Genomic DNA, 8,699 nt, shown 5'->3' on the forward strand with positions numbered 1-8,699 from the left:
AGGAGTACATCAAGGCTGTATATTGTCACCCTGCTTATGTAACTTATATGCAGAGTACATCATGAGAAATGCTGGACTGGAAGAAACACAAGCTGGAATCAAGATTGCCAGGAGAAATATCAATAACAGATATGCAGATGACACCACCCTTATGGCAGAAAGTGAAGAGGAACTAAAAAGCCTCTTGATGAATGTGAAAGTGGAGAGTGAAAAAGTTGGCTTAAAGCTCAACATTCAGAAAACAAAGATCATGGCATCCGGTCCCATCACTTCATGGGAAATAGATAGGGAAACAATGGAAACAGTGTCAGACTTTATTTTTGGGGCTCCAAAATCACCGCAGATGGTGACTGTAGCCATGAAATTAAAAGACACTTACTCCTTGGAAGAAAAGTTATGACCAACCTAGATAGCATATTCAAAAGCAGGGACATTACTTTGCTGACTAAGGTCCATCTAGTCAAGGCTGTGGTTTTTCCTGTGGTCATATATGGATGTGAGAGTTGGACTGTGAAGAAGGCTGAGTGCCAAAGAATTGATACTTTTGAGCTGTGGTGTTGGAGAAGACTCTTGAGAGTCCCTTGGACTGCAAGGAGATCCAACCAGTCCATTCTGAAGGAGATCAACCCTGGGATTTCTTTGGAGGGAATGATGCTGAAGCTGAAGCTCCAGTACTTTGGCCACTTCATGCGAAGAGTTGACTCACTGGAAAAGACTCTGATGCTGGGAGGGATTGGGGGCAGGAGGAGAAGGGGACGACAGAGGATGAGATGGCTGGGTGGCATCACTGACTTGATGGACGTGAGTCTGAGTGAACTCCGGGAGATGGTGATGGACAGGGAGGCCTGGCGTGCTGCGATTCATGGGGTCTCAAAGAGTCGGACACGACTGAGCGACTGAGCTGAACTGAACTGAAGTGTGCTTAAGACAAAAGGACTTGACAGAGTTGAGAAGACACAGTTTAACATGTTTCTTATGGAATGAGACTGGCTGCACACAACCATAACATCCACTGAATGCAAATGCTTTTGTAGAACTATCGCGTCTTGGCCTTTTGGCTAAGATCAAGTGGTGGCTCAGACGGAAAGCGTCTTCCTGCAATGTGGGAGACCTGGGTTCAATCCCTGGGTTGGGAAGTTCCCTGGAGAAGGAAACGGCAACCCACTCCAGTACTCTTGCCTGGAAAATCCCATGGACGGAGGAGCCTGGTGTCCATGGGGTCGCAAAGAGTTGGACACGACTGAGAGACTTCACTTTTTTTTTTTCACAAGTCTTAATATGTAATGGAAGTTATCTTTTTTAAAAAAATAATAAAGATTGTCAAAGAAAATAGAATAAGTCTTGCAGCAAGGTCTTTAGTTCCTCTAATTAGATTTTTAAAAATAAGCAAAGCAAATTGTCTTCTAGAGAATCAAACCAGACCACTGGGACAGAATAAACATTTTTTCCTTGTTAGGGAACCAAAACATAGTTAGAACTTTTCTCCCAATTCTTCTACACTCTGGCATTCTCCCTAGAGCTGTTAATTTCACTCAAGATGGGTGCAACATTGTATATCAACTGTACTTCAGTTTAAAAAAAACTAAATTAAAGAACGATAGTGTAACAAGATAGGAATGTTTAGACCATTTTAATATCATTATCCTTATCTAACAATATATAAAGTTAATATTTTATACTAATATTGCTTATCTTATTAATTTATATTTTAATATTTGTTAACATGTTGGAACAATTATAAATGATACAATAATATAGTATGATTTCCCCCAAGGTTCTTAGAAAAGCCTAGAGATCAGTGAACATCAATCTATCATAAAGGAACCCAAGACTAGAACTGGGAGAAAGAAAGAAAGGAGTGTACTTAGAGAAGGCAAGAAGCTAATGGAAGGACAGGTTTCTCCTAACCAGAAGGAGACAAGAGGGTGGAGGAAAGGGGGAGCAAGGGGCAGGGGCTGGGAGGGGAGCCAGGAGACCTAGCTTAAGTAGAGAAAGGGCATTGCCCTGGAAGAGCTGGGCAGATGCATCTGAGATAGTTCTTCCATGTGATGTGGATTCAGGGCCCAGGACCTGGTTAGAAACCGAGCCATCATTTCTGGTTTGTCCTGTTTTCATTGAAGGGAATGTCTCCACCACCTATACTAGGGGAGACTCTGATAACTGTCCTCCCTTGGGGTCCATGAGGACTTCATTTCTCTAGCATCCTCCCCTCCGATTGTCTAGGAAGACTGGCTGACAATCCCTTCTCCCCTATTGGCTGCCAATGCATACAACAGTCCCAAGACACCCTTGAACTCATGAACCCATAGAAAGAGAAGAGGACTGCTGGGGTCTAGACTGGACCCAACCTGTAGAGTAGATATGAGAAACATCTTATGCTTGGGTGGGGGCTCTGAATGAATCCATCTTGGTGCTGGAGAAGACTTCCCCTTCCCTCCCTGCCTTTTTTCCTCTGAGACAGAGTAATAGTTATTGACAATTCTCTTGTAATAATTTAAAATATATGAGTAAGGGAAGGAAATTAAAGTTAACCAAAGGAAACATTAGAATGCTGGAAATACATATTTGCCTTCTTGCTCAGCCATGAGCCTATCGTTAATTGACAAAATTGGTTGTTTATGTAGCTTATTAGGGTTCCAGAAGACAAATAGTATAGAATTAATTTGATAAATCAGTGAAATGGTTTAAATGCAAAGGGTACATACGTGGCACAGCTAAATAACAATGTTTAGATGGAGGTAGGTTAGCTGAATCTCAGCTCTGCCACGTATTAGCCATGTGACTTGGAGCAAGTTGCTTAAGAATTTTGTGCTTTTTCAGTTTCCTCTTCTCTAAAATGGAGGCTAAATAATAGAATCATTCACACAGGATGGTGGAAGGTGAAAAGCAACCAGGGGTGGAAAGTGCCGAATTTAGAACCTAGCATACGATAAGTCTGGAGTGAATAATGATCATGTTCTATTATTGTTTTATTTAATAAATACTTACACAGTGTACCAGACACTGTTCTAATTACTTTGCAAAATAATAATTCATCTATGTGCTAAGCACTGTTTTAAGCACTGTACAGATATTAAGCAGTTCAGTTCTCATCGCAATCCTGTGGGATAGGTACATTACCTATATTTGATGGATAAGGACACTGAAGGCCAGACATTAAACAACTTGCTTAAAGGTAACAGCCAGTAAGAGTCAGAGCCGGAATTCAAATTCAGACCATATGCTTCCAGAGGCAGTGCTCTTAGCCATGTGCCACCTGTTCTCCATGTGTTAGCATCATTATCAATCGAGGGTGATACATGAGATATTAATGTATATGTGTTTGCTGCTGCTGCTGCTAAGTCGCTTCATTCGTGTCCAACTCTGTGTGACACCATGGACTGCAGCCCGCGTTTAGTAGCTGATTATTAAAGTGTTTTCTGTTTTGTGTTTTTATGTTTTCATAAAATTTTCATAAATTTTATGTTTTCCTAAAATTTATATGTCACTTTAATAAATAGAATTACATTTTAAGTACCAAAGGAGGCTTGGTAATGAAAAAATATACATGGAATCATTCTAGAAAGGTTAAAAAGATTTATAAGACAAACATTTGTAAGGAAATTTAAGGACTCATCAATAATTTCCTATCTTCTTATGGGATAAAAATAATTCCATTCCTACTTACTTCTTAAGTTAATAGAATGACCAAATGTGAAAGAACCTGGTAAACTTAAAAAAAAAAAACAACCACTATAATTCCCTGCCTTTATATTTGCACATATACAGAAGAGTATTCATTTGTGTGTGTAATATAAATAAACATAGAATATATATGGACATTCTTGAAAAGTTTCTCAAGGGTTACATGATATTCTGTCCATGTTGGTGCCACTGGAAAAGTGAGCTGATCAGGACTTAACTTTTGTCAAATCTTTTCTGACTTGCAGAAATAACATAGAGCACATTTTGACCAGAAGGTGGCAATAAAGCATCAATCCTTTCAAAAGGTTCCTGGCGTGAGGACTAGTAGGTTTTGTATATCCTTGTACATCCAAGGAGCCAGAATATTGTGAACAGCTTCTGATCATCCAGATTCTGTGGGCTACTCCTCACCCTCAGCCTGCCCTGGAGGACCCCCAGGCTCAGACAAGACGTGGTGGGAGCACCGTGCCCCAAGTGTTGCCATTGCAAGAGCACAGGGCTCCGGGGGCAAGGTCACTGGTCTGAAAAGTATGACCCATCTTAGAATTCTCATTTAACTTTATTATATGAGTGAAATGATTATTGGGGTATTAGGGTCATTATTTTTAACTCTTTGATGAAGTTTTCCATGTACCAATTTTACTGCATCTAAGAATGTACTTTCTTCTCTTCATCTAAGCAATGGCAATGATATACTGGGAGACATTGGACACCCTTGAATTTGGTCCCCTCATTGTTCACCCCAAACAATCATGAAGACACTGACAAGGCTCCCTTTATTGTGGGAAGTACACATTAGCATTGCCTAGAATAGTCTAGAGAGCCTGGGATTTGTTTTCTAATTATTCTGTCACTTGTAAGGAAGACTTTATGCAGGACTACTGCCACAGGTATAGCTGCCAAGACTACTGCAATAGAGGAGAGAGATTGGACTCAACTCCAGATACAAAAACAAGGAATAGGCGTCGGGGTGAGGTTGGGGGAGAGGGGCTGGATGGAAAATTATTTGAGGAGTCTGATGAAAAGAGGCAGATGGGTGCATGGCTTGCATACCAAAAACAACCTCACAGGCAAGTTATTTGTCATCTTTAGGAATTTCCTTACCCTGGGAAAACCAGCCCATTCCTAGGTCTATGAGGCCCTAAGTTGTTGAGGCATTATAAAAAATGGAAAAAAATTTAAAAGTATGATTAATACAAAGTGCTTTGCTTCTAGCTTTTAAACACCATTTATGTCAACCAACCAATCACCTCATCAAATGAGAAAGCACTGAATTAACAAGATTATCTAATTTCCATTAACTAATAATTACCATAAGATAATATTTAATTAGTTTCTTCTATATGCTACCCCTTGAGCTAAGTATTTTAAAAGTGTAATTCTATCTAATTCACATATTTGTATCTTGATTATAGTGGTGATTATACACAGATCTGTACATGTGATAAAATACCATAGAATTATACACAAAGTCCTAACCAAATAATAATCATGCATGCAAAAGTTAGTGAAATTTGAATAAGAATGTCTAATTAATTGTATTATGGCAATCAGTTTCCTGGTTTTGATAATGCACTATTTATCTAAGATGCCACCACTAGGGTAAAGCTAGGTGATGGATATAAAGGACCTCACTGTGCTATTTGTATAACTTCTTGTGAATATACAATTATTTCAATTAAAAAGTTAAAAGTCTTTGAGGCTAAGACTGTTATTACTCCTATCTTATACATGAGGAAACTGAGGCTCGGAAAGGTTAAGTGACCTGCCTAAGGTCATTCAGTTAGTAAGTGACAGAGTGTGGAATTCTGACCCAGCGCTGATGCACTATCAACTTCCCTTCAGTAGAGATAATCTTCATATGAAATAGTAATTCCTGCTATTCACAGAATGTTCTAGGTTCCAATATGGTCTGAAAATATGTAAATAAATTCAATTACATTCCAATATGGTCTGAAAATATGTAAATAAATTCAATTACATTACAGTGCTTTAGAGTTCAACTTCACACACGTAAAAGTATAGGCATTGGGATGGGTCCATGCCAAGAAACAATGAAATGATGGCATACTTTATGGGCTTCTTTCAGTAAGAAATTCTAAAATGTCAACACTCATTTTTCTTTTTTTTGCTAGTGTAAAACACCAGACACTAGACTAACAGCTGTACACAGATTTTCTTCATCTACCAAGAGAAATTTTAGACCTGAGTCATAAATAACAGATAATACATTTATTTTATACAGCTCAGTCCTTTCTAATGGCGAAGAAATTGTCAACATATTTCCAGAATTCTAATTCCATCGTCGGTAGATGAATCATAGCATTTTCCATGACACACTTGTTAGACGCCTTTTCACTTCATTTAGTCTTAATTACAGTGGCAGCATAGAGCACAGAATCAATTGAGTGCGCATATCTGATCTCAGTGTTTGGAAAATGTCAGAAATACAAGGTAATCATAGACCCAGTGCTTTTCCTGAATATATTATGTGCCATACAGTTAAATTCATAAAGTATAGGTCAGTGACCTCCACAGTTTTACTAAATGTTTTGTGTCATTCCCTAAACGTTCTCAATTACGTTTTACCTTTGGCTATTTCTTGTATTTGGTTTAGTGTGACCTGGTCTTATGGGACTCAATAATTGGATATCGAGATCCAGAAGGCCCCGGGCAAGCCATGTTTCAGTGTGATGCGACGCTGTGAGCTGACTAGGTCAGCAGATAGGAGGAGAGGGTGACGTGCCCAGCTCAGCACAAGAATCGCCATGACCCTCAATTCCTGACCCTAAACTGTCTCTAGAGGGCAGATGGTCTGTAACAGGGAGGCGGGGGTCGGGGGGGACCCTCACTGTGAGTGAGGGTTGTTGATGATGACCATCGCCAGCTCCACCCTGGCCTGGCCCCCTACCTGCAGCGAGGGAAACCAGAGTTTGATTTCATCAACCAATGGCTTAAAATAAGATTTTGAGAATTTTGCTGTATGGTTTTCTATGTAAGATGCTACGCGGGTTAACTGAATATCACTTTCAAAGTAGGGGGGAAAGGAAAGAAAACCTAGCATGGAGCCACTAACATTCTTTGAGCATTCTACAGAACTCCCAGGTAACAAGATTATCTTCATTTTTTGTCTTCCTCATTGGGACTGATTTCAGTTTCATCAGTGTTTCTTTACGGGTGTTCACCATTTAGTGTTTTTTTACAATTAACCTAGACTTTAATTCTACTCAAATCCCAAATGTGCTTGCTCATTTTAAAGTTTCGAATATTTTCTCAGACACATTTTCATCTGTATGTCAAAAGAATGAAGCAGGTTGCATAAGTACAGTTTTCTTTATTGTATCCCACACATTTTGTTAAGGATACAAAAAAGGTCCTGTGCAACCAGCCACGAGGCAATGCTCCCAGCTCAAGATGGAGTTAAGAGTTGCAGCACACACACAAGACATTGTGGGTCCCTTTGATATGTGGACCCCAACCTAACAAGACAGTGAGCAGAAGCCAGGAAACACGATCTTAGCTGGCTTTGTGAAGACGAAAATCAGACAGTCATACAGATGTAAAACTACAAAGTGCGTCTACACCATGAAATGCTCTGCAGTTGTCAAATGGGAAAACAGGGGGTATAGTGATTGTATTTAAATGCATATAGACTATATATTTTTAGTTTGAAATATAACTTTTTAGTTAGAAACACTGTGTAGTATGATCCCATTTCTATATATGTTTACATATGTATAGAAAATAGCCTGGATAGATAACCAGCATCATTTAAATGGGTGTTCTATATGGTTGAGACGGAGAAGGCAATGGCACCCCACTCCAGTACTCTTGCCTGGAAAATCCCATGGACGGAGGAGCCTGGTAGGCTGCAGTCCATGGGGTTGCTAAGAATCAGTCATGACTGAGTGACTTCACTTTCACTTTTCACTTTCATGCATTGGAGAAGGAAGTGGTAACCCACTCCAGTGTTCTTGTTGGAGAATCCCAGGGACAGAGGAGCCTAGCGGGCTGCCGTCTCTGGGGTCGCACAGAGTCTGACACACAGCATAGCATATGGTTGAGAGATAATGGATAATTTTCCTTTTTATTTTCACTTGAGTATATTTCCTAGGTTTTTAAATTAGCTGATATTAGTTAATAAAACTTTCAAGAGAGAAATGAGAAGAACAAGTAGGTGGTAGTATAGGAATCTGAAAACTAACATTTAATTCAGTTACCATTACTAACTCAAAAAACACTTAGCAAGTATTGATTATCTTCCTACTATAGGCACAAATCACTGCTATGTCCTAAGGGAAACTTAAATGTGCACAACTGCTTCTCCACCACTGAAGACAATTTTAGTAGTGGCGTACACAGAAGCAACTGAAATTAACTTAGAGGCAGAATGGAAGACACAGAAAAAGAACGGACAAGGTGCTGTGCGAAGAGAGGAAAGAGGAGTGAGCGCTGACGAGACATTGACAGCCACAACACAGCACCAGAGTGAGAGGCTTCCAGGTTCACCTGTTAGGAGGTGCTTTGGAGCTGGGCTTCAGCACCGCTTGCAAGCCAGGCTGAGGATCTCCAATAACAGAGCTAAGTCCTGTCTTCTAGGTAAATCTACCACTTTATGCTCCAACTTAACAGTTTTAGATGTAAATTTATCACTCAAGCAAGAGCTCTTGTATTGCAGATGTCTGGTATTATGCAATCACCAGGAAATATATGGATGTATTTTCATCTGATGGATGAAATATATTTCTCATCACTTGAACCAATATGCCCAACTTTTCACAAACAGAGGGACGATGGCTAGTAAACAAGCTACATAGATGCAGGGAAGACTAATTCAGGGACGAGATAGGGTGGAGGAGAGAGAAATTTTTTCATTCTGGGGACTCAGGACAGTGACAATAAAAGACCAAAGGCTGCTGGTGAGACACAGATCTAGCCACCAAACCATACCCTAGACATGCCATTAGTGGATGATGTTCCAGCTGGTTTTAGAAAAGGCAGAGGAACCAGAGATC

The sequence above is a fragment of the Capricornis sumatraensis genome, chromosome 2 (assembly GCF_032405125.1).
Source record: "Capricornis sumatraensis isolate serow.1 chromosome 2, serow.2, whole genome shotgun sequence".
Classification (NCBI taxonomy): Eukaryota; Metazoa; Chordata; class Mammalia; order Artiodactyla; family Bovidae; genus Capricornis; species Capricornis sumatraensis.